The 23,291-nt window shown below is 41.5% G+C and overlaps 1 long non-coding RNA gene across 1 annotated transcript; it reads right to left on the minus strand.

Annotated features, from left to right (window-relative positions):
- Positions 1–10,694: 10,694 nt before the first annotated feature.
- Positions 10,695–22,554, minus strand: LOC147364561 (uncharacterized). The gene is made up of 3 exons (XR_015134674.1): positions 16,040–22,554; positions 12,710–12,780; positions 10,695–11,020 (listed from the first exon to the last, which is right to left on the minus strand). It is a non-coding gene; the product is annotated as an uncharacterized LOC147364561 (long non-coding RNA).
- Positions 22,555–23,291: the final 737 nt, after the last annotated feature.

The following is a 23,291-nucleotide window of genomic DNA, read 5'->3' on the forward strand; positions in this document are numbered from 1 at the left end:
GTATCCTTCCTGATTCTTAAATCACAATAGTAGAAAGTGAAAACCTCCTCCCCCCAGCGGAAACTCTGATAACACCATTATTTCATTATTTTGTGTCTTATGGCAGAAAGCAAAGAGGAATTAAAGAGCTTCTTGATGAAGATGAAAGAGGAGAGTGAAAAAGCTGACTTAAAACTCAACATTCAGAATGCAAAGATCATGGCATCCAGTCCCATCGCTTCATGGCAAATAGATGGGGAAACAATGGAAACAGTGACAAACTTTATTTTCCTGGGCTCCAAAATCACTGCAGAAAACTAAAAGATGCTTACTTCTTGGAAGAAAAACTATGACCAACCTAAGCAGTATATTAAAAGAAGAGACATTACTTTGCCTGCAGAGGTCCGTATAGTCAAAGCTATCGTTTTTCCAGTGGTCATGTATGGATGTGAGAGCTGGACCAAAAAAAAGACTAAGCACCAAAGAACTGATGCCTTCAAACTGTGGTGTTAGAGAAGACTCTTGAAAGTCCCTGGGACTGCAAGGAGATCTATCCAGTCAATCCTAAAGGAAATCAATCCTGAATATTCATTGGAAGGACTGATGCTGAAGCTGAAGTTCCAATACTTTGGCCACCTCATGTGAAGAACTGACTCGTTTAGAAAAGGCCCTGATGCTGGAACGATTGAAGGCAGGAGGAGAAAGGGACGACAGAGGATGAGATGGTTGGATGGCATCACCAACTCAATGGACATGAATTTGAGCAAGCTCCAGGAAATAGTGGACAGGGGAGCCTGGTGTGCTGCAGTCCTTGGGGTCACAAAAAGTCAGACACAACTGAGTGACTGAACAGCAACAACAAATAAATACAAAAGGTTCACCATCATCTTTTATTCAGGCTCTGAAATTGTTAAAGAAACTATACCATTAATGATATTAATGTTTACTGGATACTCACTACATACTGGGGTCTTATTTAATCCCTAAACAACCCTCTAAAGAAGGTAGGGATTTAGAAACTGCAGCTTGTAGAGAGTAAACAATTGTCCAAAATCTGCCATCTGGTAAGAGTGGCGCTGGGACTCAAATTCAGATCACTTCAGCTCATTCCCTGTGTGCTTTAACCACTTCAGTATAGTGCCACCCTCAAAGCTGCTTTTCCTGAACCCATCTCCTCTCTAGGTAGGTAGACAAAAGGAAAAGAAAGCCTTATCCCAAGGCCTTGCATTGAAACTACACACCTTATTGATGATTGCTAAGTCATTTCAGTCGTGTCCGACTCTGTGCGACCCCATAGGCAGCAGCCGTCCCTGGGATTCTCCAGGCAAGAACACTGGAGTGGGTTGCCATTTCCTTCTCCAATGCATGAAAGTGAAAAGTGAAAGGAAAGTCGCTCAGTCGTGTCCGACCCTCAGCGACCCCATGGACTGCAGCCTTCCAGGCTCCTCCATCCATGGGATTTTCCAGGCAAGAGTACTGGAGTGGGGTGCCATTGCCTTCTCCGCTTATTGATGATACCAGCACCTAAAAGATTAAAACATGCAATTGTCCTAAGTAGGAAATCACTAGTTATACCACTTGCAGACAGAATCCTTGTCTTCTTGGGAAGTGTACTGATTCTCTGTATTTATACCATACCTTGGTTCCAAAATAGGATTTGCGGTGATCCACATAATAAAGACCCAGAGAATCTATTGTCAGCTAACGCCTGACATGGTGAAAATGGAAAAGACATGCAATTAGCTAAGAACCCTGAGTGAAGTCACTAATTGACACTACCTATGACCCCAAAATGGGAAGAACAAGGTGTGAAAGAAGCCCCCGTGAGAAGGCTGGGGATAACTTTATTTTTTCTCAATTGAAGTATTGTTTTATAATGTTGTGTTAGTTTCAGGTGTACAGAAAAGTAATCAGATATATATATATATTCTTTTTCAATTATTTTCCATTAAAAGTTATTACAAGATATTGAATATAGTTCCCTGTGCTATACAATGGATCCTCATTGTAGTATTAACTTTTCATTTCCACTCTAAGTTAGTATATTCTTTCCTGGGGTAGTTGTGTGTTTTTTCCGGTGGCGCTTGTCTTAATTACTGCTTAATCCAAGTTATGTACAGTGTCATTAATGTTATTTCCATCTCTGTAAGTCAAATAGTCTTTTAAAATTTTAACCATGTATGTACATTTACATTATGATAGTGATTATGATACTTTCATATTAAATCAAGTACTTGATATGACTTACTAAAATTGGTGAACACAGTTAATTAATGCATAGCAGCTTATACTTCCTTATGGGCTGTCTAGAAAATAAACTCTTTAGTCTTGATCCCCAGTGAAACGCTTGATCCTAGGTAGTCAGTCACTGATTTATCTGTCTTTTCTCTGCAAATAGCAACCAAATTTTTAAGTATTTCATTCTCTTTCCTATCACTACTTTAATGCTGACCAGAAGTAACATTCCTGTTGAAGACTTATTTTTGTTCTTTGTCTGGGGTTTCTAGATTCCATTCACATTTTCTTCAATTTTTCTTTTCTAGGTTTTAGAAAAAAATGCTTTTCATGTATGTAAAGACCAAAGCATAATATAGTGAACACCTCTTTACCCACCAACCAGCTTAAAAAAAAAAAAACTATTTTGAAAACAGTTGAAGCTCCCAAGGTAACACTTCTTAACCACATTCTTGTTTCTTCCCCAGATTTAAGTATTATCTTGAATTTGGGGTTGTTGTTCTCTCATTTCTCTCCCTCTCTCTCCCCCACCCCTTTATTTTGTTTGTTTATTTGGCTGTGCCAGGTGTTAGTTGCAGGCGTGCAGGAAGATCTTCGATCTGCATTGCAGCATGTGAGATCTAGTTCCCCGACCAGGGATTGAACCTGGGCCCCCTGCATTGAGCGAGGCATCTTAGCCACTGGGCTGCCACAGAAGTCCCTCCCCTCCTCTTTAAATATTAGTTTTATTGCATATACACATGTAGGCTTCTCTGTTGGCTCAGTGGTAAAGAGTCTGCCTACCAATGCAGGAGACCTGAGTTCAGTCCCTGGGCTGGGAGGATACCCTGGAGAAGGAAATAGCAACCTGCTCTAGTATTCTTGCCTGGAGAATCCCATGGACAGAAGGGCCTGATGCACTATAGACCATGGGGTCAAGAAGAGTCAGAAGACTTAGAGACTAAATAATAACACATATACATATTTCTCCCTAAAAATTTTTTCCATTTTTTATAAAAATGATAATTCTAAACATTCTTCACAATTTGCTTTTTTTTCATTCTACATTGTAAGATTCATGTACGTGCCCATGTAGAGCTCTAGTGCATTCATTCTTACTGATGTACAGCATTCCATTGTGTAAACATGCTTCATTCTCTTGCTGATGGATGCTCGGATTGTTTCCAGTTTTTCCACAGCTTGTATGAGCTCAGGTATACAGGTCTTCTCAGTCACCTGTGCAAAGATTTTCTAGAGTACATCTCTAGTGTATTTGCGCCTTCAGTTTTAATGTGAAATCACTTTCCTCACAGCAGTATATAAGATTTGCTATTGCTCCCATCCTCAACTACATGTAGTATGATCAGATGTTTTTTAATAATTTTATTTATTTTTGGCTGTGCTGGGTCTTTGTTGCTGTGTGGGCTTTTCTCTGGTTGTGGTGAGCAGGGCCTACTGTCTAGCCATGGCGCACAGGCTTCTCGTTACAGTGGCTTGTTCTGCTGTGGCTCACCGGCTCTAGGGCACTCCCGCTTCAGTAGAAGTGGTGGTTCCTAAGACCTAGAGCGCAGGCTTGATAGTTGTGGTGCAGGGGCTTAGTTGCTCCACGGCATATGCGATCCTCAATATATGGGACTGAACCCGCGTCCCTCCACTGACAAGTGGGTTGTTTACCACTGAGCCACCAGGGACGCCTCAGATTTTAAAATATTGCTAATCTGGTGAGTGTTGTGGGCTGAATTGTGCCCTCCCAAAATTCACAATGTGACATCCTAACCTGTAGTGGCTCAGAATGTGACTATATTTAGGGACAAGATCTTTTAAAGCTGTTGTTGTTCAGTATCTCAATCGTGTCCAATTCTTTGCAAACCCATAGACTGCAGCACGCCAGGCTCCACTGTCCTTCACTATCTCCCGGAGTTCGCTCAAATTCATGTCCATTGAGTTGGCGATGCTATCTAACCATCTCATCCTCTGCTGCCCTCTTCTCCTTTTGCCTTCAATCTTGCCCAGCATCAGGGTCTTTTCCAATGAGTTGGCTCAGGTGGCCAAAGGATTGCAGGTTTAGCTTCAGCAACAGTCCTTCCAATGAATATTCAGGGTTGATTTCCTTTAAAATTGATTGGTTTGACATCCTTGTTGTCCAAGGGACTCTCAAGAGTCTTCTCCTACACCACAATTTGAAAGCATCAGTTCTTTGGCGCTTAGCCTTCTTTATCATCCAAAATGGCCGGTTTAAAGAGGTATTTAAGGTTAAATGAGGTCATTGCTGCTGCTAAGTCACTTCAGTCGTGTCCAACCCTGTGCGACCCCATAGATGGCAGCCCACCAGGCTCCCCCATCCCTGGGATTCTCTAGGCAAGAATACTGGAGTGGGTTGCCATTTCCTTCTCCAAAATGAGGTCATTAGAGGGGGCCATAATCTGATGTGACTGGTATCCTTATAAAAAGAGAATAGAAAAAAAAAAAAAAAAAGAAGAAGAGATTAGATTAGAACAGACACGCACAGAGGGAAGACAATATGAAGATGATGGTCACTTGCAAGCCAAGGAGAGAGTCCCTTAGAAGTCAACACTGCCAACATCTGGATTTGGACTCCTAACTCCAGATCTGTGCAGAAATAAGTTTCCAGTATTTAAGACCTGTGGTCTGTAGTTCCTTGTTATGGCAGCCCTAGATACTAATATAGTGATTTTAAAATAGTAAATTATCATGTTAATTTGCATTCCTGTCATTGATAATTGAGGTGTAGCAATTTTGTGTGTAATTAATCATGCAGCTTTCTTCTATAAAATTCTTTTAAATTAAAAAAAAATACATTATTGTGTCATTTCTTTCTCTTGTACATACATACACACATTGAACACTACTTCTCAGTCACTTTTAAGTACTGTACCTGTCTCCCCTGTGACTTGCTTTTCATATTTTTATGATGTCTTTTGAGAAATAGAAAACAGAAATTGTCTTCTGACTCTGGAGGCTAGAAGTCTAAAATGAAGATGTCAGCGGAGCTGTGCTTCCTCTGAAACCTGTAGGAAGTATCCTTCCTCGCCTCTTCCTGGCTTCTGGTTACTTGCTGGAAGCTCTGGGAGCTCCTTGGCTTACAGCTGCAACTTAGTCTCTGCCTGCCTCTATGCATGGCATTCTCCCTCCTGTGTCTGTGCTTCTGTGTTTCACCTCTTCTTAAAAAGACACATGTCTTATTGGATTAAGGGTCTACTCTACTCCCATAGGACTTCATCTTAACCAATTACATCTGTAAAGATGCTATTTTTCTAAACTTGGTCACAAGAACCCCAGTTCTGAGGTACTGGAGTTAGGTCTTCCACAGATATTTTGGGGAGAAACAATTCAACCCACAACAATGACTGAATCACACCATGTCTGATCCATCTGTCATCAGTGACGTCTGGGGAATTTCTAAAAGAGGAAAAAATGTAGGAATCCCCATAAAAATTGAACCACCCCGTTATTCCCAGCACAGGAACCGGAGGCCACTTCCACACCTCTGCTTCTTGGGTAGAGATATTTATAATTGTTGCCTCTTCAGGGGAAACGTGAAAGTTAGCCAACTCACTTAAGGCTCGGCCACTTTCCTGAGGCTGCTTCCAACTGGCTGACAACCAACTGTTGCTGTTTAAAGAATAAAATCTGCTCATCATGAATAAGGAAATGACTGAATAAAGCCTGGAATTTCTAGGAAGGAACTAGGTTGTAGAGCATTTTTCCTCAACGTGGGGAGCTGTGGAGCCACATGAGTACAGAGTAGAGCATGGAAGGGCCCAGGCCAGCACAGGGCAAGGGGTCCCTCAAGGGAAGACTGCTAAGGCCTGGGCAGGGGGTCCCCACCCCCCTGTCAACTTTTTGTCAGACCAGAGACCTGGGATCTTGGTACAGCCCAAATGGTAAGGAAAGAGCCATGCATGCATGCTAAGTAGCTTCAGGGGTGTCCGACTCATTGTGACCGCATGGACTGTAGCCGCCAGGCTCCTCTATTCATGAGATTCTCCAGGCAAGAATATTGGAATGGGCTACCATGCCTTCTTCCAGGGGATCTTCCCAACCCAGCGATTAAACCTAGGTCTCCCACATTGAAGGGTGGATTCTTTACTGTCTGAGCCAACAGGGAAGCCTGGAAAGAGCCATAGAGAAGGAGAGATACAGAACATTTTTAGTTGCCTTCTCAAGCAAGAAATCCAAGCCAGATCTCACTTAGAAGGGAAATGTGACATTTCTAGTAACACCTGAATTGTGGAGAAATCTGTAACTATTACAATTAGAATAGTTGAGTTGTTTCTATAAAATATACACAAACTCTTTGTCAGATCAATAAAATTTTAAGTGTCTGTCACAGACTAGGTTCCCTGAGAAACAGTAAACTAGAGATGTGCACGTTAACTGCGTTATTGGAAGATGCTCTTGAGAGATACACCTGTGGGGGGGGGGGCGTGAAGAGAGCAGGATTGGGCCAAGGCACGAAAGTGGCAAGGCAGTCCCCACAGAGGCCTCTGCAGCTTCCACAAAGAGCTCTGGAACTGGGAGAGGCCTGAGGAGTTATCTCAGTGTGGGGTAAGGAGGCAGGCAATTATTATCCCTCTTGCCCTCATCAATCAGTCATTGGCCAAGAGGTCTCCCAGGGAAGTGGGCATGACCTTGATCACGGTTGAGTCCCTCAACTAAGGCAATTCCTTCCTGGAGAAGAATTTATCTGTGTTTTGTTAGCAGCTAGGAGAATGAGTGCCTAGAAGCTGAAGTGGGAGTGGTAGTCTGAGCAACACACCATAGCCTCATGTGACTATTCTCACTCTGGAGTGACTACCGGAGAGTTGACACATTCAAAACACACACACCATGGCCACTCTGCACATGCTGGCATCCTTCACTCCATTTGCAGAAATATCTAATCCTAAAGATTCCTCCACTTAACACAATTCACCCATCCCTCATTTAATCACAAATGCACTCATGTCCTTCCTGAGTGGTAAGACTACTTAAGGTATATCCAGATAATATTCATTTCTTGTCTAGACCAAGTCCTCATTTCTGATAACCTCTGGGCTGACTGGTTAAATAAACTGAGATATAACATCCATGGCTTCAGTAGTGAGGAATCTGCCTACCAAAAAGAGAAACGGGTTCGATCTCTGGGTTGAGAAGATTCCCTGAAGACAGGAACGGCAACACACTCCAGGATTCTTACCTGGGAAATCCCATGGACAGAGGACCCCAGCGGTGGCTACTGTCCATGGGGTCACAAAAAAGTCAGACACAACTTAGCAACTAAACAACACAATAATATCCATTATGTTAGAGATCACTTAAACTGAAGTTATAGATGACAATAATTATAACAATGTGCACCATACAATCTCATTTCTGGGTAAAGATATACATATGAAATCTTTCAGAATGGCCACTAAAACAGGGTGTGTAGTTATCTCTGGACAGTGGAATTATGGAGTACTCAAATTTTTCTCCTCTTGCTTAAATGTATTTTCTGATCAACCCAATAAGCATGTTACTTCTGTAATAGGACAAAAAACTGTTTCTCCTCTGAAGAGTAGATGAAGAGCAGGCCTTATGACTATGTTAATCAAGCAGTGATTTGTTTAATCACCAGGGGAAGAAATTAGGAACAGGACTTTAAATGGAATTTGTATATTATACTGGCCACTTCAGATCCCAGGAAATTTAGGAAAGGAGAGGTCTAAGTAAGAGAAGAAGGTTTAGACCTGTGCTGTTCAAAACAGTGACCATCGGCCACATGTGACTTTTGGGCACTTGAAATGTGGCTGGTTTAAACTGGAGCGTGCTTTAACTGTAAAGTACAATATTTCAAAGATTTAGTATTAAAAATGTAAAATATCCCATTAATAATTTTAATACATCTTGAGATGATAATATTTTGGATATATTGGGTTAAATAATATACAATATTAAAAATAATTTCTCCTGTTTCTTTCTAGTCTAGAAATTCGTCAGGAAGCATGAGTTCTCTGAAATACTTCTCCAAAGCATAAACAATTTGAAAAAGTAATTGTCTCACGAGATACGCCCTAACATTGCAGTTTCACTTGGGGCTTTCCTAGGGCCACCACCAAAGAGTGGTGGCGGAAGCAGCGGCTCATTGGGCTGACAAAAGAGCACATCAAATGAGCTCTGTGTGCTGCAAGGCCGTTCAACACAACACCTAACTGTGTGCATGTCAGTCTATGTCCCTGAAGTCTATCAGCTCAGAGAAAGTTAAGGAAACATGCCGTTGCAGACAGACATTAACATCTTCCTGTGGGAAAAGCCCCCATGCCTGTCATGGGACGCTGCACAGGAACTCCCCATTGCACCTACATGCCAGGGGTTGACTTGAGTTGAACTGAGCATGTGATGGAAGGATTCTGACTTCTCCCCAAGGAAGAAGATCAGTAACTTGGGAAAAGTGCCTTTAAGGAAGAATGGTTTACTCTTAATGACATGTGCAGTTTTGTCTTTGATTAATTTATTCTTGGTTTTGAATGCTAATCAGTGTCCAAAATTAAGATGCAATCAGTGGTTACTCCAAGCTATGTTTACATGGAACATATTTAGTTCCTAGAACACTAAATATATCTCAATTATCATTTCATCTTTTCAGCTATCTAGGAGGTATTTTTCTACCTGCAATAAACAAAAGAGTGTAACGTGTAACTTGAGCTTGGAACTAATTCCAAAGGCCCAGTCAGAAGAAATGGTTTCTTTTTTATTTTTGTGATGTGACATGCAAGGTCTTAGGTTGCCCGACAAAGGATCGAATCTGTGTCCCCTGTATTGGAAGCATGGAGTCTTAATCACTGAACCTCCAGGGAGGCCCCAACAACTTTTTGTTATAATAAGATACAACTAATAAAGTGATTGCTGCCTGAGTGGTGCTCCCCAAATCTCCCTTTATTCCAGGTTGCAGAAATTCCTCCTCACAGAGCACCATCTGATGCCTTACTAGGCAGGCACTCAGTGAGAGCTGTGGTCGGTTATTATTTAGCACCATGCTTCTCAAACTACTCCCTCTGGAGCTATGGAATTATGTACATTTTCTGCAACTTTTACGAGAAAACTTTTCACATGTAATGGAACACACAAAAAACAAGCATTTTGGAAAACCCAAAGAGCATCAATTTTGTATGGAGAAAACAGAAAATATTACAGTAAATAGTAGTATTTGACCTGAGACTTTAGAGATTCATGATAATAGCCAGGTTCAGCCACACGGCAAACAAAAGTGAGACATTATTCCTGTTGCTATTATTACTGTCAGCAGTATCCATTCTCATCAATTGAGAAGATGGCATAACTTCAGTGCTGGGACACAGACAGGCATCATCATAGGAACCAAATCAATTGTGCACAGCATAGCAAAGAGAGATCACCTCTACACCTCTGCTTTTCAATAAGACTATTCAAATGTTTCCCAAGGGAAACATGAAAATTTCTCAATTTGGCCAGGGTCTTGCCTCATCCATGAAGCTTTCCCAGATTTGCTAAAGAACAGTTGCTGCTTAAGGAAATTTAAAGGGCTATAAAATACTTTTCATTCTCCATAATATAAAGGACAAAACTTGGTTCGACTTAAGAGCAATTTTTTCTCTTAAAATGCCAGACATTCTCTGCAATTAGCATTTCCCTTAAATACATTTTATTCAAATACTGTTAGCATAATCTGCCATGTCCCTGTGCCTTCTTTTAAAGTTCTGTGTGCTGTGAAGGGGGTCTTTTTTAAGAGAGATGACTGGAGTGCCTTGTTAAAAATTAAAAGTCTCTCTATACTTAAGTACAGTCTGACATTTGTCTTGAGTCATATTTTCTGGTTCACAGTTGGAGTGATACCGTGTGCATGTTCAAGCCAAGTGCCGATAAACCAGCTTGAATAACCCCTTTCGTCACCACTTTGTTTGACTAGATGACAGAGACCCAACAAGGCTCTCAGGACGAACTGCCCAACTTGAAGAACAGATGGATTCTGGATCCACTGAGGTAGCTGGGCTTTCCAGTTTGGATGGTAGCTAATATAATAATATTATCACTCTACTCACATTCAGCATCCCTGAGACAGAGGCATCTTGGAAGGGAGAAAACATAATGGCCCCATGGGAAGCTGTATACCGTGGACATAGCTTTTGAGAGTAGCAGTGCTAAGTTCACTGCAGCCAGACCAGCCCAGGGTCAGCGGAGTTCAGGCATCTTCAGAGTGAACCAATGGACTAAAAAGCAAAAGCTCCCCACATTCCCTTGAATATTTTCTCAGAGTTAAGACTTTGGCCTTGGTACAGTCTAAATAGTGAAGAGCCCTCCGGTGGCTAATACATAACACTTATTGCTGCCCTTTGCAAGTGAGGGCTTCAAGTTGTATGACATTTTTGTATATAAGTAGTATGAAGAAATCCTTATCTAAAACATATATAGTACTACATATTACTTAATTTGTGTCATCTTTGAAAGATATTTCACACAAATAAACGCTTTGTCAGATCATATGTCATCAAAAGTCCACTTTATTACAATGCTCTAGTATCGCCTTGAAGTACATATGTTGTGAGATAGCACAAATGTCAAGAAGGTTTCAGTAAATCGTTTATATACCTTAGTGCCAGGCATTCTATGGCACCATTTGTTTCGTGAATGGAAATGCACAGTTTCAAAGAAACCTCACACAAAAGAATTCAAATATCCCACACTTAAAAGCACACTTGCCCTCTCACTCAGGAGACGGAGCAACACAGGGGGGTCCCTGTTCTCAATGTCTCTAGTCTCTGGTTGGTGTCCATTCACCTTCCACATGAAAATCCTCCTGGAATGGGGCCTGTGGGCAACAGCAGATTTGTTAATTTTGTTAATTTGTTAACAAGTTTGTTAATTTATTAATTAAATTAAAGCACAATTATATGAAAGATCATTAAAAAAAATCAGTGTGGTAGACAGAATTGTACTAAATGATCCCATTTCTGAAAGAAAAAATGTATATAGGGCAAACACTGTGGGGATATCCACTAAAATGTGGCCAGCAAGTTGACTCCGGATGGTTGCAGATCCAATCTTTATCTCATTGCTTGCTGGTATTTTCTAGATTTACCAAAATGATAGTGTTCCACAATAGAACACTTGTCCCTTAAGAAGTAGGTACTTCTCTAGGGAGGTGGACATGAAGCTACTTTAGACAATGAATGTGAGTAATAGTTGATGATATTAGGATGGAGTTTTAAATATAGTCAGTGTAACAGTTGCCACTTCAGAGCCCAGGAACTTGGGAAAGGACAGATCTGGGTAAAATAAAAAGGCTTTAGGCAGATGGGAAAGTACATGAGTTCACTGAAAGCTCAAGAAAAAGTGAAAATGTTGTAGCTTGAAAATAATGTAGCTTTCCCTGATTCCCTTATAGGTCAAATGGTGGGCCCCTGCCAGGCAGAAAGAGACCCACACTACTTAACTGCTGTATATGTGAAGCCATACGACTAGGGGCTTGGTAATAGAGCAATGGACTTATGCTGAAAGGGGAAAACCAAGGACCATGAGCCTGTGGGAGAACTGAATCAGGCCTAGCCCAGGGAAGTGGATGGAAACTAGTCACAAGAGTGAATCAGTAGTGTAGATCTGTGTGGAATGCCCCATCAGACAGGTGCATCCTGGCCCATTCCCTAGGAAGAAAACCAGTAACCCTGAGGATGTACATGGTATGAGGAATGAATCAATGTAGTTTATAATGAATGACATGTCATTTTGATTTGGGTTATTTTGTTTGTTGACCTTTGAAAGTACTGTCATAATTGACATGCAGTTGATGGTTAGCCCATAGAGGTTCCTTCAAAAACACACAAATTGGTTAAATTGATCCAAATGAAGCCAAATAAGGGAGAAAGTACTTTGACTACCTCCAAATTTCAATTCTATATTCAGGTAAGAAACAGGTGCAAGCTTTTCTAGTTCTTAGTTTCTTTAATTTCATTCTTATTGTCTCTCTCTTTCTCCCTTTATAAAATATTCTAACCCTCCTCATTCATAAGGTTTTGAATTCTTGAACAGATATTAAGTCCAGACCAAAATGAAGATTAATAAAACATTGTTTTGTACTGCAAGTTAAAATTGAACACTGCTTAAAAACTACCATAAATCTTGTAGTTCACTTTATTTAGTGTTAATGGAACTTTTCAGTCTTTGTGACAACCTAGAGGACATGGAGAAGATCAAATGGTAAACGGAGGAAGCAGAGAAAGGAGAACTTAATGCACTAGGGAAATAGCACAATATAGAGTTAAGAGCCAGATTCTGTTTCCACCTGTATAAGCATCTTAGCTAAGTAACGTAAACCGCCCCCCAGCAACTCTACAAGAAAGCTGTTATTAACATCATTATCATCCCCATTTTGTAGACAAGGAGACATGCTCAGAGGAAAAAACCCATAACACAATACCCGGAATACAATTACTGCTATGCAAGTGTCAGTTTTAAACGCACTTAAAGTGAGTATTTAACACCCAGCCAATCAAGACTATACCTGGTTTGTTTCCAAAGAAGCAAGTCTCAGCCAGTGCTGTTTCTAAACTTAGAAGCCAGGTATTCCAATGTCTGAGAAGTCAAGCATAGTTGCCATCAATTAATTTCCAGACTAACAATGAAATTGACTTTATCAGCTGCTTCTTCATGCCACATATTTAATAATCACACTTAAAAAAGAATTCCCAGTTTAAGGATTAGGATTACAGATGGGGAGAAGCTACCACTCTTGGCTTAATTTTATCTAGGCCATATACAATATGTGAAAATGTATTACTCCTTGAAAAGTATTCTGTAACAATATTCTAGAATAGGAGATTTGCAAAGGTTTTTTTTTGGCAAAGGGCCAATAGAAAATTTTGGTTTGGTAATCATATACCTTTTTGTTGCTACTGAAGTTGCTTCTTTTTACAACTATATAGCCAATCATGTAATAATGTTAAGATTATTTTTAGTTCAGGTGGCCAGACTAAAATTTTAGAATATAAGCTAAGAATAGTTTAAAAAAACAAAAACAAAGAATAAGCGACAGACACTGTATGTGGCTTACAAAGCCTAAAATATTATCTGAAATATTAACTACAAAAAAAGTTTGCTGATTGCTAGAGAATCATAAAATAAGGGTATCCCTATTAAAAAAGTAACCTTTTGCTCCTAAATTTTTCTAGTCAATAGAGCTAATTTATTTTTTCAAAATAACCACAACAACAATACATAATCATCTCAGAGGATGATAAGCCATTTGACAAAATCCAACATCCATTCTTAAAATTCTCAGCAAATCAATAATGGAAGAGAACCTCCTTAATCTTATAAAGGACATCTAAGAAAATCTATAGCTATCATCATAATTTTAGTAAGACTATACTTGTCGGTATAAAATAGAACGCATTCCTAAGTTCAGGAAAAATAAAAACATGTTCCCTCTCACCATTTCTATTCAGCAGTGTACTGGAGTTTCTAACCAGCACAATAATGCAAGAAAAAGGAAAGACATGCAGAATGGAAAAGAAATAAAGCTGCCTTTATCCACAGATGACAGGAAAATCGGATGAAGTCTTAAAAATAAAAAACCTAATAGAACTAGTAAGTTAGCCTAGTGAATTTGCAAGGTGTAAGATCAATATGCAAAAATCAATTATATTTGTCAAAACCAGCAACAAACAATTGAGAAAACAATACCATTTACAAAAGCATTGAAAAATATGAACTGCTTAGGATAAATCTAACAAAAGATGTACAAGATCTATAATTGAAACTGTAAAACATTGTGGAAAGAAATTAAAGAAGATCTAACAAGTAAGTTTCCCTGGTGGCTCAAACGGTGAAGAATCTGCTTGAATTACAGGAGACCCATAGAGAGCTATTCCATAGCTCATAGTTCAGAAGACTCAGTCTAAGACGGCAATTCTCCTAAAATTGAGCTATAGATTCAAAGTAACCCTAATAAAAATTCCAGAAAGCATTTTTTGAGAAACTGATGATGAGCTCATTCTAAAACTCACATGGAAATGCAAAAGACCTAGGAGATTCAAAACAACTTTGAAGAAGTCAGAAGACTAATAGTACTATCTGATTTTAAGACTTACTGTAAAGCTACTGTAGTAGTAATCAAAACAATATGATATTGGCACAAAGATGAACAAATCAATGAAATACAATAGAAAGTTCAGAAACAGAAGCACACATATATTAACAAGTGATCTTTAACAAAGTTGCAAAGCAGTAGAGAGAGAAATGATCTTCTCAGTAAGTGGTGTTGAAACAACTGGATCCCCATATGCCAATAAAAAGTGAACTTTGAGTTGTATTTTTGAAGGACTATATACAACGTTTTTTACCATATACAAAAATTAACTCAAAATGTAAAATCTAAAATTATAAAACTTCTAGATGAAAGCAAAATAAAACCTTTGTGATCTTTAGTTAGGCTACAGTTTTTTTAGATACTACTCCTAAAATACAATGTATATATATACACATATATATATGTGTGTGTATATATATATATATATAACAAACTGATCAACTAGACTTAATCAAAATTGTAAATTTCTGCTCTTTAGAAGACACTGCTAAATGAAAAGACAAGAAACATACTGAGAGAAAACATCAGATATATCTGTAAAAGGGCTTATATCTGAAATTCTTGAAATTCAGTAATAAGTGGAGAGGAGGACAACAGATTTGAACAGACACTTCAAAGAAAATAGAAAGTGAAAGTTGTTCAGTCATATCTGACTCTTTGCAAGACCATGGACTATATATAATCGATGGAATTCTCCAGTCCAGAACACTGGGGTGGGTAGCCTTTCCCTTCTCCAGGGGATCTTCCCAACCCAGGGATCAAACGCAGGTCTCCCTCATTGCAGGCAGATTCTTTACCAGCTGAGCCAAAAGGGAAGCCGCTGAGCTACATAGTAGCCTGGAAACTAAGGTGGAGACAGCCTGGGAGTAACTGTGAGTGTCAGAGACCTACCTTAGCGCAGGGCAACAGGTGAGGGAGAGTGTGAGGGGCAGGCAAACCTGGAAACATGGATCTGTAGGCATTTGGCCCTTAGTAATAGTAGTGATGGCGATGTTGTTGATAACTCACATTGCTCATGTTTACTAGTGAGGCACCATGCACAGATCTACACGCATAGATTTAATTCTCACAATGAACTATGAAGTATGTGTGTGAAGAGCTAAGGCTCAGAAATAAAAGCCTAGCTTTTCAAGCCCGGTGATTGCAGAGCAGTGGGGCCTCTGAGGCAGGTTAAACAAGGTAGTGGTTAAGAGCATGGATTTTGGATGCTTTACCAGCTGAGCCACAAGACAAGCCCTCAAAGAAAATATGAATGGCAAATAAAACAATGAAAGATGTTCAGCCTCACTAGTCATTAGAGAACTGAACATTTAAACCACAATGAGATATCTCAAAATCCATCCGAAGGATAAAATTAAAAGGATAATGTCAAGTGTTGGTGAGGATAGAATACTCACACGCTGTTAGTAGGAATGTAAAGTGGTACCATCAATTCAGAGAACAATTTGGTAGTTTCTTTGGCTGCTAAATATACACTTACTACATGATGAGACAGTCATCCAACATGCACAAATAGCCTCAAGCCAGTTAAAGAAAAAAACAACCCACAAATACTGAACCCTATAGTGAATGTAAACTATAGACTTTAGTTAATAATCATATATTGGAAAAGAAATTTAAGAATATAAAGGTTTTATGCTTAAAATTCCTCATGTGGGAGTGGGAATTCCAAGGCACCCTAAAAAAGTACAGTCTTGGGGTTCTCTTCACCACTCCAAACAGCCTTGTCATTCCTTGACTTACTTGTAGCTTCAGATGTCTGTAGAGCAGCATGTTCTGAAAGTAGGTAAACCTCCTGACGTGGAAAGTGGGAAGACTCCAGGCATTTGCTCCTGTGAGAACTGGAAGAAGTTTTGAAAGTTCTGGGAGATGATGTGTTCTCTTGTTGAGGAACAGCTTGTTCTGGCAAGTTAGTCCCATGGAGAAAGGTGAAGGCTAAGCCTCTGGTGCATCAGAGTCTTTTATCTTAAGTAGACCCCAGCTCTTCTACTGCCCGGAGTACTCTGGCTCTTCACCTCAGCAGGCCCACGTTTCCACTTTTATGGAGGGTTGGCTTCCGGGATGCTCACTCAGAGACTCCCTCTCTTTCCTCTTCCACAGAGCCTGTTTCATTTTGTCCTCAGTAGGGTTCCATCAAAGTCAAACTTTGGTCTCACTTTCCTAGAGAATTCAACCTAGAATTCAACCTTGAAAATCTTTAAGGTCCAATCTCTTACACTTCACAAATAAGGTAACAGATTCTATGAGGTAAGGTGACTTTCATGGGGCTAAATAAGTTAATTTGTTTTACACCTACCCTCACACTGTAGGCAATTGGATAATCTAATTGCTACCATGACAATATACAATATGTCCAAGATTTTCAGCCCTGATTTCAAATATTCTGTATAGTCATCAGGCCACATTAAGAATTTGACTATCTAAAAAACATTGCAACTACTACAGATGTGTTAAAAGGGACCTTCTGGAAGCAATAAATTTCTGTTACTGAATCCAACTTTCCAATTCCGAACTGCTGAATTTTAACATTTTTAGGGCAATGAATCCCTTCTTTAGGAAACATGAAAGCTATGAATCCTTTCCACCCAGAAATATTTACCTGAAAACATAAACTTTTGTTCCAAAGACAACTATACAATACATGACAGTGAAAATCCTTAATCTGATAGCAGAAATGTCAGCATATCTGCTATGTAGCAAGGGAATATTCTTAAAGAACTCATATCCTAACAAAAAGTTGCAAATATTTATATGGTATGACATATTATAGAGCACATTTAATCCTCACAACAACCCTGTGAGGTAGGTATAATATCCCAATTTTCCCCATGAGGAAACCAAAACCCAAAGCAATCTGAAGATGTGCCAAAATTCACACAGCTAATAAGTCTGCAGCCTGGACCAGAACATAGGCTTTTTGTTCCCTGTTCAAAACAGTTTCACATATAATATTTTCCATTTTGGAATGAAGGTTCTACCCAGGGAAAACTCATTGGCAACCCATTTCAACAAGCAGTTATTTTTAAGATTGAACAACAAGTAGGAGAGGACTGTAAGACCGCAGATTGGCGCCCTATCGTGCTGTTTATAGTGGCACTCTGTGTCATGGTCCAGGCACAGGTTGGAAAAGAATTTCCAGACATGAGACAGAATGAGAGGGAAATAATTTATTAGAATGGGAGACGCTGTTAGAACAGCGGGCAGCTCGAGGGAGAACGGGCATTGAACAGGGATCCTTAGTCCACTTTTATACCCAGGGTACAAGGAGTGGGACAGGGGTCTTGCGGGTCATTTGCTGATTGGATGAGGCACGTATATTGGGTGGGGGAAGAGTAAGGGAGTAAGGCAAATACCTTCTCCCTGTGGCGGGTAGGAGGAGAGAGAGGTTGTACTGCTCAGGAGGACCTGAAATCCATTAATAGTTACAATAGCGGGGAGGGAAGGACAATAAGGGTCTGGTTTCTCCGTTACTACATTCCAAGACCCTCCTTGGTTTTATCTGGTCTTTAGTCCTTGGGTCACCATACTCTGCAAGCATTACTCCCAGGCCGGGTTACCAGAAAAATGTCATTAGAATTACAGGCTTTGGAGTCCAGACACTAAACACTATTTAAAGGAAAACAAAACCAGATGCCAGAAGTGGTGAGGTACACAAGTTTGTTTTTTGTTTTTTTCCGTAGTTAGGAAATATCTGGCCTTTCCCAAAGAACAGCTTAGTTGTGAGAACAGCCAGTAACATCTTAGGAAAGGCATAATGCATACCAAAAGGGAGCTATGACAGCTAGAAAAAAGACTTGGAAGAGTCATAGGAAGACTAAGATGTCAGGAAACTTGCTAAACGGCCAGAGAAACACCTCCAGTAGGGCAAAGCAAGGTGAGAACCCCTAATCAATTCATAAGTCAGAGATTTCAGAACCTCTGTCAAGTCTCTGGTCACACTCCCAGAACTCTTCCTTTGGGTATCTGCTCAAAGAAATGAAGATGGGGAATCTCTTGTGACTTTATGCCATTGTTGCTGGCGTGGGTCCATGAAAACTAAATACTGTCCAAGGACTGTGGCAATTTTTTGAAAGTTTTCAAAGGCCCATGGTGATGGAGCAAATATGGTGGTGCTGCTCTTGTTGTAGTGAAGACATCTGTCCAACCTAACATGCCACCCATCATTACAGGACTTTGGTACACAAAACACTCAAAATACTTGGTAAAATGACAGCAGGACAGCCAATGTCCTTCATCCGACCTTGTGTCTATAGGTTAGTGTCCATCTATTCAGTACATTAGTTCCAGGCTCTTTTGGACTCTGGCCAGGGACCTTGAGGCCCTCTCTCAATCAACAGAAGGGAATACCTTCCAAACAGAGCATGTAGGAAAGAGTTCCCAGATCCACTCAAAACCCAACCCTGTTGCCCAAAACTCAGTTAGTTTTCAATGTCTGCTTTATAAAACTAAAAACCTAGATGCATAGTAAACCTTTAGTCTCTCAGAAGGCTATTGTTCTGGAAACTTTCTGTATACTCTTCCACCTGCAAGGATATGGAAGATCTTAAATACCTTCACAAAAGTACCTCCCCGCGAAAGGCTCTCCCATCAAGCGTTGAAAACCTTGGCTCTTTCTGCTCTGTCCCACCACCTCCCTCCTCAGTCTCAGCAAAGACTCTTCACAACCCTTAAATACTGGCGGTCTCTTCTACAAAAGTGTGTGCTGGGGCGGGGGGAGGGGTATGTGTTCTCTGGTTTGGGGGCTTCCTGGACTTTAGGAACCCATAAATTGGATACCAAGTTGTTCTTCTTCAGATTATTATTATTTTGTTGTTGTTGTTGTTATTTGGGGATAAAGATGCTTCTTCATCCTTCTTTGTACTTCCCAATTTTCTCACAACTTCTTTTACTCTCTTTTGCACATAGCATGACAGCCAAGCAAGAGCCCAAGGTGCGTTGCTGCTGAATGACCTGCAACCTCATTGAAAGATGTGATCATTGACCCCTCTCTCGGTGCCTGGTGGGTGTGGCATCCAGACACAAGAAACATCCTATCCCTGACTCACTTCAGACCCCTGCCGGGTGCCTATAACATTTCCCCAAAATACAACGCAAAGAGAAGTAGTGAGTAGAGTCTGAATCCTTAGACCATACATATCAGCTGGTCTTCCACCCTCGGGCCAATAACAATTAAAAGAGAAAACTTCGGGATCCATTCCAGGGGCAGAAGTCTTCATTTTCTTAGTCCTCTCTTTACCTATACATGGAAAAGGGAGTTCCTGGAAACCCACTTCTCACCCCACAATCCTACAGACAGCCTAGACATTATCTCCCCACTACATATAAGCTCTTATGGGGCAGGGAAGGACTCTTGCTCATCTTTTATCCTCAGTGCCTGTACAGGACTTGGCATGTAGTCAACACTCAGCGTAGGAAGGAAAGCAGGGAGAAAAGCAGCAAAGTAGAGACAGAGGGAAGGAGGTTTAGTTCTTCCTGTTTTGCGTGTGGGTTTCTTATGCTTCTGCCCTAGCAGCCTCGCTCTTCTTAGCCTTCGCCCTTTCCTCAATATTCCTCTATCTTTCCTTTCACATCATCTCTAACCTGAATCAATTTTTCCTCCTAATTCCCCCCCCCCAAAGTTTTTCTCCTCTCTCTGCTGTTGTAACCTAAACTCCCTAATGTTTTTATTCTCTACAATTTTCCTGGTTTCTCCTCTCCTTACTCTAGTTTTTTCATTATTCATGGCCTCATTTATTTTTCCTTTATGGTAAGGATTGACAGACCTAAAGCAAGCGAGAAGAAAAAAAAATTCTAAAAAGAGGAATACCTCAAAATGATGAAAAATGAAGCAATAGCCAAAAAGAAGAGGCCCACAAAAGCAAGGCCCAAGGGTTCAATAAATAGAAATCATTCTTTCCCCTGCCTTTGTCTTATCACAAAGAATAAGACATTTCCATTCAGGTATTTTCTAGCCTATCCTCTGGCTTCTTCAAAGTAACCCTAAAAACTCTTCTAGTTACCATCAACCTGGGAACTGATGCTTTCAAGGGTATGTCTCCTCATTCAACACAAGGATACCTGGTGCTTTTTCTGCACACTGCTCCAAAGAGGCAGCTCGAGGCCCTGTTCTGAGTGACAGCAAAGGCCCCAGCTAGCATCCTAAGGCTGCAGCCAAGCCCTTGCTCAGCACCACTGCTACGCATCTCATGTACCTCCCCATTTTCTGATCATAATGCAACCTCCTTCAGGGCTGCTGCCTCTGCAAACTCCCTCTTCCCAGTTCTAATCTGGGTTCCAAAAGTGTCTGGCCTCATCAGATGATCTCACAACTGGAGGAAGGGACAAGACTTACAATCCTTACAAATTCAACCCTAGATTCCCACCAGAATCCAACACTCTTTCCCACTTTAGCATAGAGGGCATGTTTTCAGTGGGGGAACAACAGCACAGGCTAACTTTAGGCACTTTGCTGATATAAACACGGAGGGGAGAGCTAAAAGACCAAAGCAGCAAATTACCAAAAAAGATTTCCCCAGTTTAGAACGTGGATGCATAGCTGACATCATACATCCAGGGTCCTTCCTGTTAGGCAGAAGATGTAAGCAGACCATGGAGATGCCATTTATAGTGACAAACTGCCTGACAATGAATATCATATGTCCCCTTCTCCACCAGACTCCTGCTACTCTGACACCCACTTCCCAGACCTTAAGTGCTAAATGGCATTCAATCTCAGGATTGGATCCCAAACTCTTAACAACCCTTAAAATTGCATTTGACTGCCATTTTGTTCTCTCTGCGATATTGTTTCTATCTTCCAGGCCCAGTTACAGAGACAGGGTAATAATTCCGGAAGGAAGAATTGGTCTTCCTCTAAGCCCACATGTGTCTCTTAGGTCAGGAACAACTATCAGCAGTGATGTGCCATCCTCTTTTCCTTTGGGTCCCTGAAGACTGCAGTTAAGTCTTTTCTAATGACTATTACCATGGATGTGAACAGTTCTGATACCGGCTTAACCTATTTTAAAACAAGTTCTAAGAGCGGCCCCACCACAGAACCTTAAAGGCAGCCTTTCTCACTACCCCAGGTATTATCTATTTTATTTCCCCAGTTCTGGTTTCTGGGAAAAACACCCATCCCCAATCCCATAATGCCCAGCAACTCTTGGTAAGCCTAGATCCAGATCCAGTCCAATATCATTTCAGGGCTCCAGTGCAGGACCACCACAAATTTTGCCTCATCAACAGACAAACTTCAGAGCTTTAATGCAGCTCACATACCCCACTTAACCTATAAGCCAGAATGTCTGCCTTACTTAAGACACCAGACTCTTCCTCCCACTAGGGAGGGAACCCACTGAAGGGCAATATTCTTTTGTCTCATCCCCTGAACCTTAACAGCATGCTTAACTGTTAACCCTAATTGTAACCCTAACCATAACCAAGTGACTTCCCCAATGACATCAAAGTGACTTAAAAGTCATTTGGGGAATTCCTCATATCTAGTAAGAAGGGGAAGAGAGGTTAAACTATTGTATCCTAAGAGATGAAGAAGGAGAGGGCTTTGATAGGGAAAAGAAAGGAACGGAAGGAAAATAGAGATGGCCTGAATGACGACAGGAACCCCTAGGCTTGTCTCATGGGGACAGGAATCTGGATGCAGAGGCCGAGTCCATGAAACCCTAACTATGTGGAGGTGTCACTAAACTGATGGCAATGATCCCATCAGTCACTCATAGCAGGAGGCATGTCTGCTCCCCTCTTGGAATCAGAAAACTTGGCTAAAAATCCTCAACCTTGAGCTAAAGAGAAGTCATCAGCTCAAACTCTGTATTTATGGGTGTAACTACCCAATTTGACATCCACCATATAACCCCCTGCCCAGGACAAGGTTTGAAATGTTCCCGCGGTTCCTCCAAGGTCACCCCATAGGCCGGTTGCATTATATTAATAAAGCTTGCGCAGCTCCAACCTAATCATCCTAGAGGAAGATTTCTTTTCCTAAGGCCACGGTCACCACAAGAATATATGGCTCTGCTACAGTTCAAGGCCTGGGCAACAGTTTAGTTTTTCGAGTCTCCAACCTCCACAGCCTCTCGACTGGCAAGCCTGCTGCAGCCTTGAGGGCGTGTGGCCAACCTTGACTCCAGCAGTGAACTTAACAGAAAGAAGACTGCGGAGGGGCTCCGCCAACGGCCAACGCCTTTCAACGACAGCCCGGCCCCTCGTGCCCTTCCCAGCCCTCTCCCCCGCCCCGCCCCGGAGTCTCCCGGGTGACTGGGCTGGTGCGCAGGGTTCTCAGAGCTTCCCTGCCGGGATCTGACCAATGACCGGGCTGATGTCCAGGTGAGCTGTCGGTGGTCTCTCTCCTGGGCAGCCCCGCCTCCTTTCATTCCTGTGACCTTGGAGTTCTGTGCGCCAGCCCTACACCACCCGCTGAGACGTTGGGGGTGTCACATGGACGCTCTCGGCTGGTCGCAGGCTGGGGTTCTGTCCCGCTTGTGGTGGCTGTCTGCCCATCTCCCCCGACAGCAACGAGACCCCATGTGGGCCCTCTGGATGCCAGATTAGCAGCTCTACACTGCACATGGCCGGGGGGGGGGGGGGGGTGCGGGCAGACCTGTATGCCTTCTCCTTGCCCTCTTCAGCCCTTCTGGTCTCAATTTTTTAACCTGATGGGTTGAACAGTCTTTGACTATTCTGGATCATGGGGGCAGGGCAGGTGCCCCTTTCTCACCTCCTAATCCTCCCCAGAAATGAAGCCATTTCTCCTTTGTCCTGCTCCACTGGATGCTTAGGCGGGCATTTAAGCCTCATCCCTGCCCCCTTTGCCCAACTGGCCCTCTGGCTCTCATCTGCAGGTAAGAGGGCTCTGGCTGAGCAAAGGTGGTCATACAATCCCTTGTTCTGAAGCATCTGAGGCATCTGTGCTCCTGTCACTCCTGTGTTCCTGGCCTCTCCTGGGTCTTTTTGGCATTTTCTATGTTCTTTCATCACCCTCTCCTGGGTCTCAGTT

This window comes from Bos grunniens, chromosome 10, assembly GCF_055505025.1.
Source record: "Bos grunniens cultivar Pamir isolate PY7600 chromosome 10, Bosgru_T2T1.0, whole genome shotgun sequence".
Taxonomy (NCBI): Eukaryota; Metazoa; Chordata; class Mammalia; order Artiodactyla; family Bovidae; genus Bos; species Bos grunniens.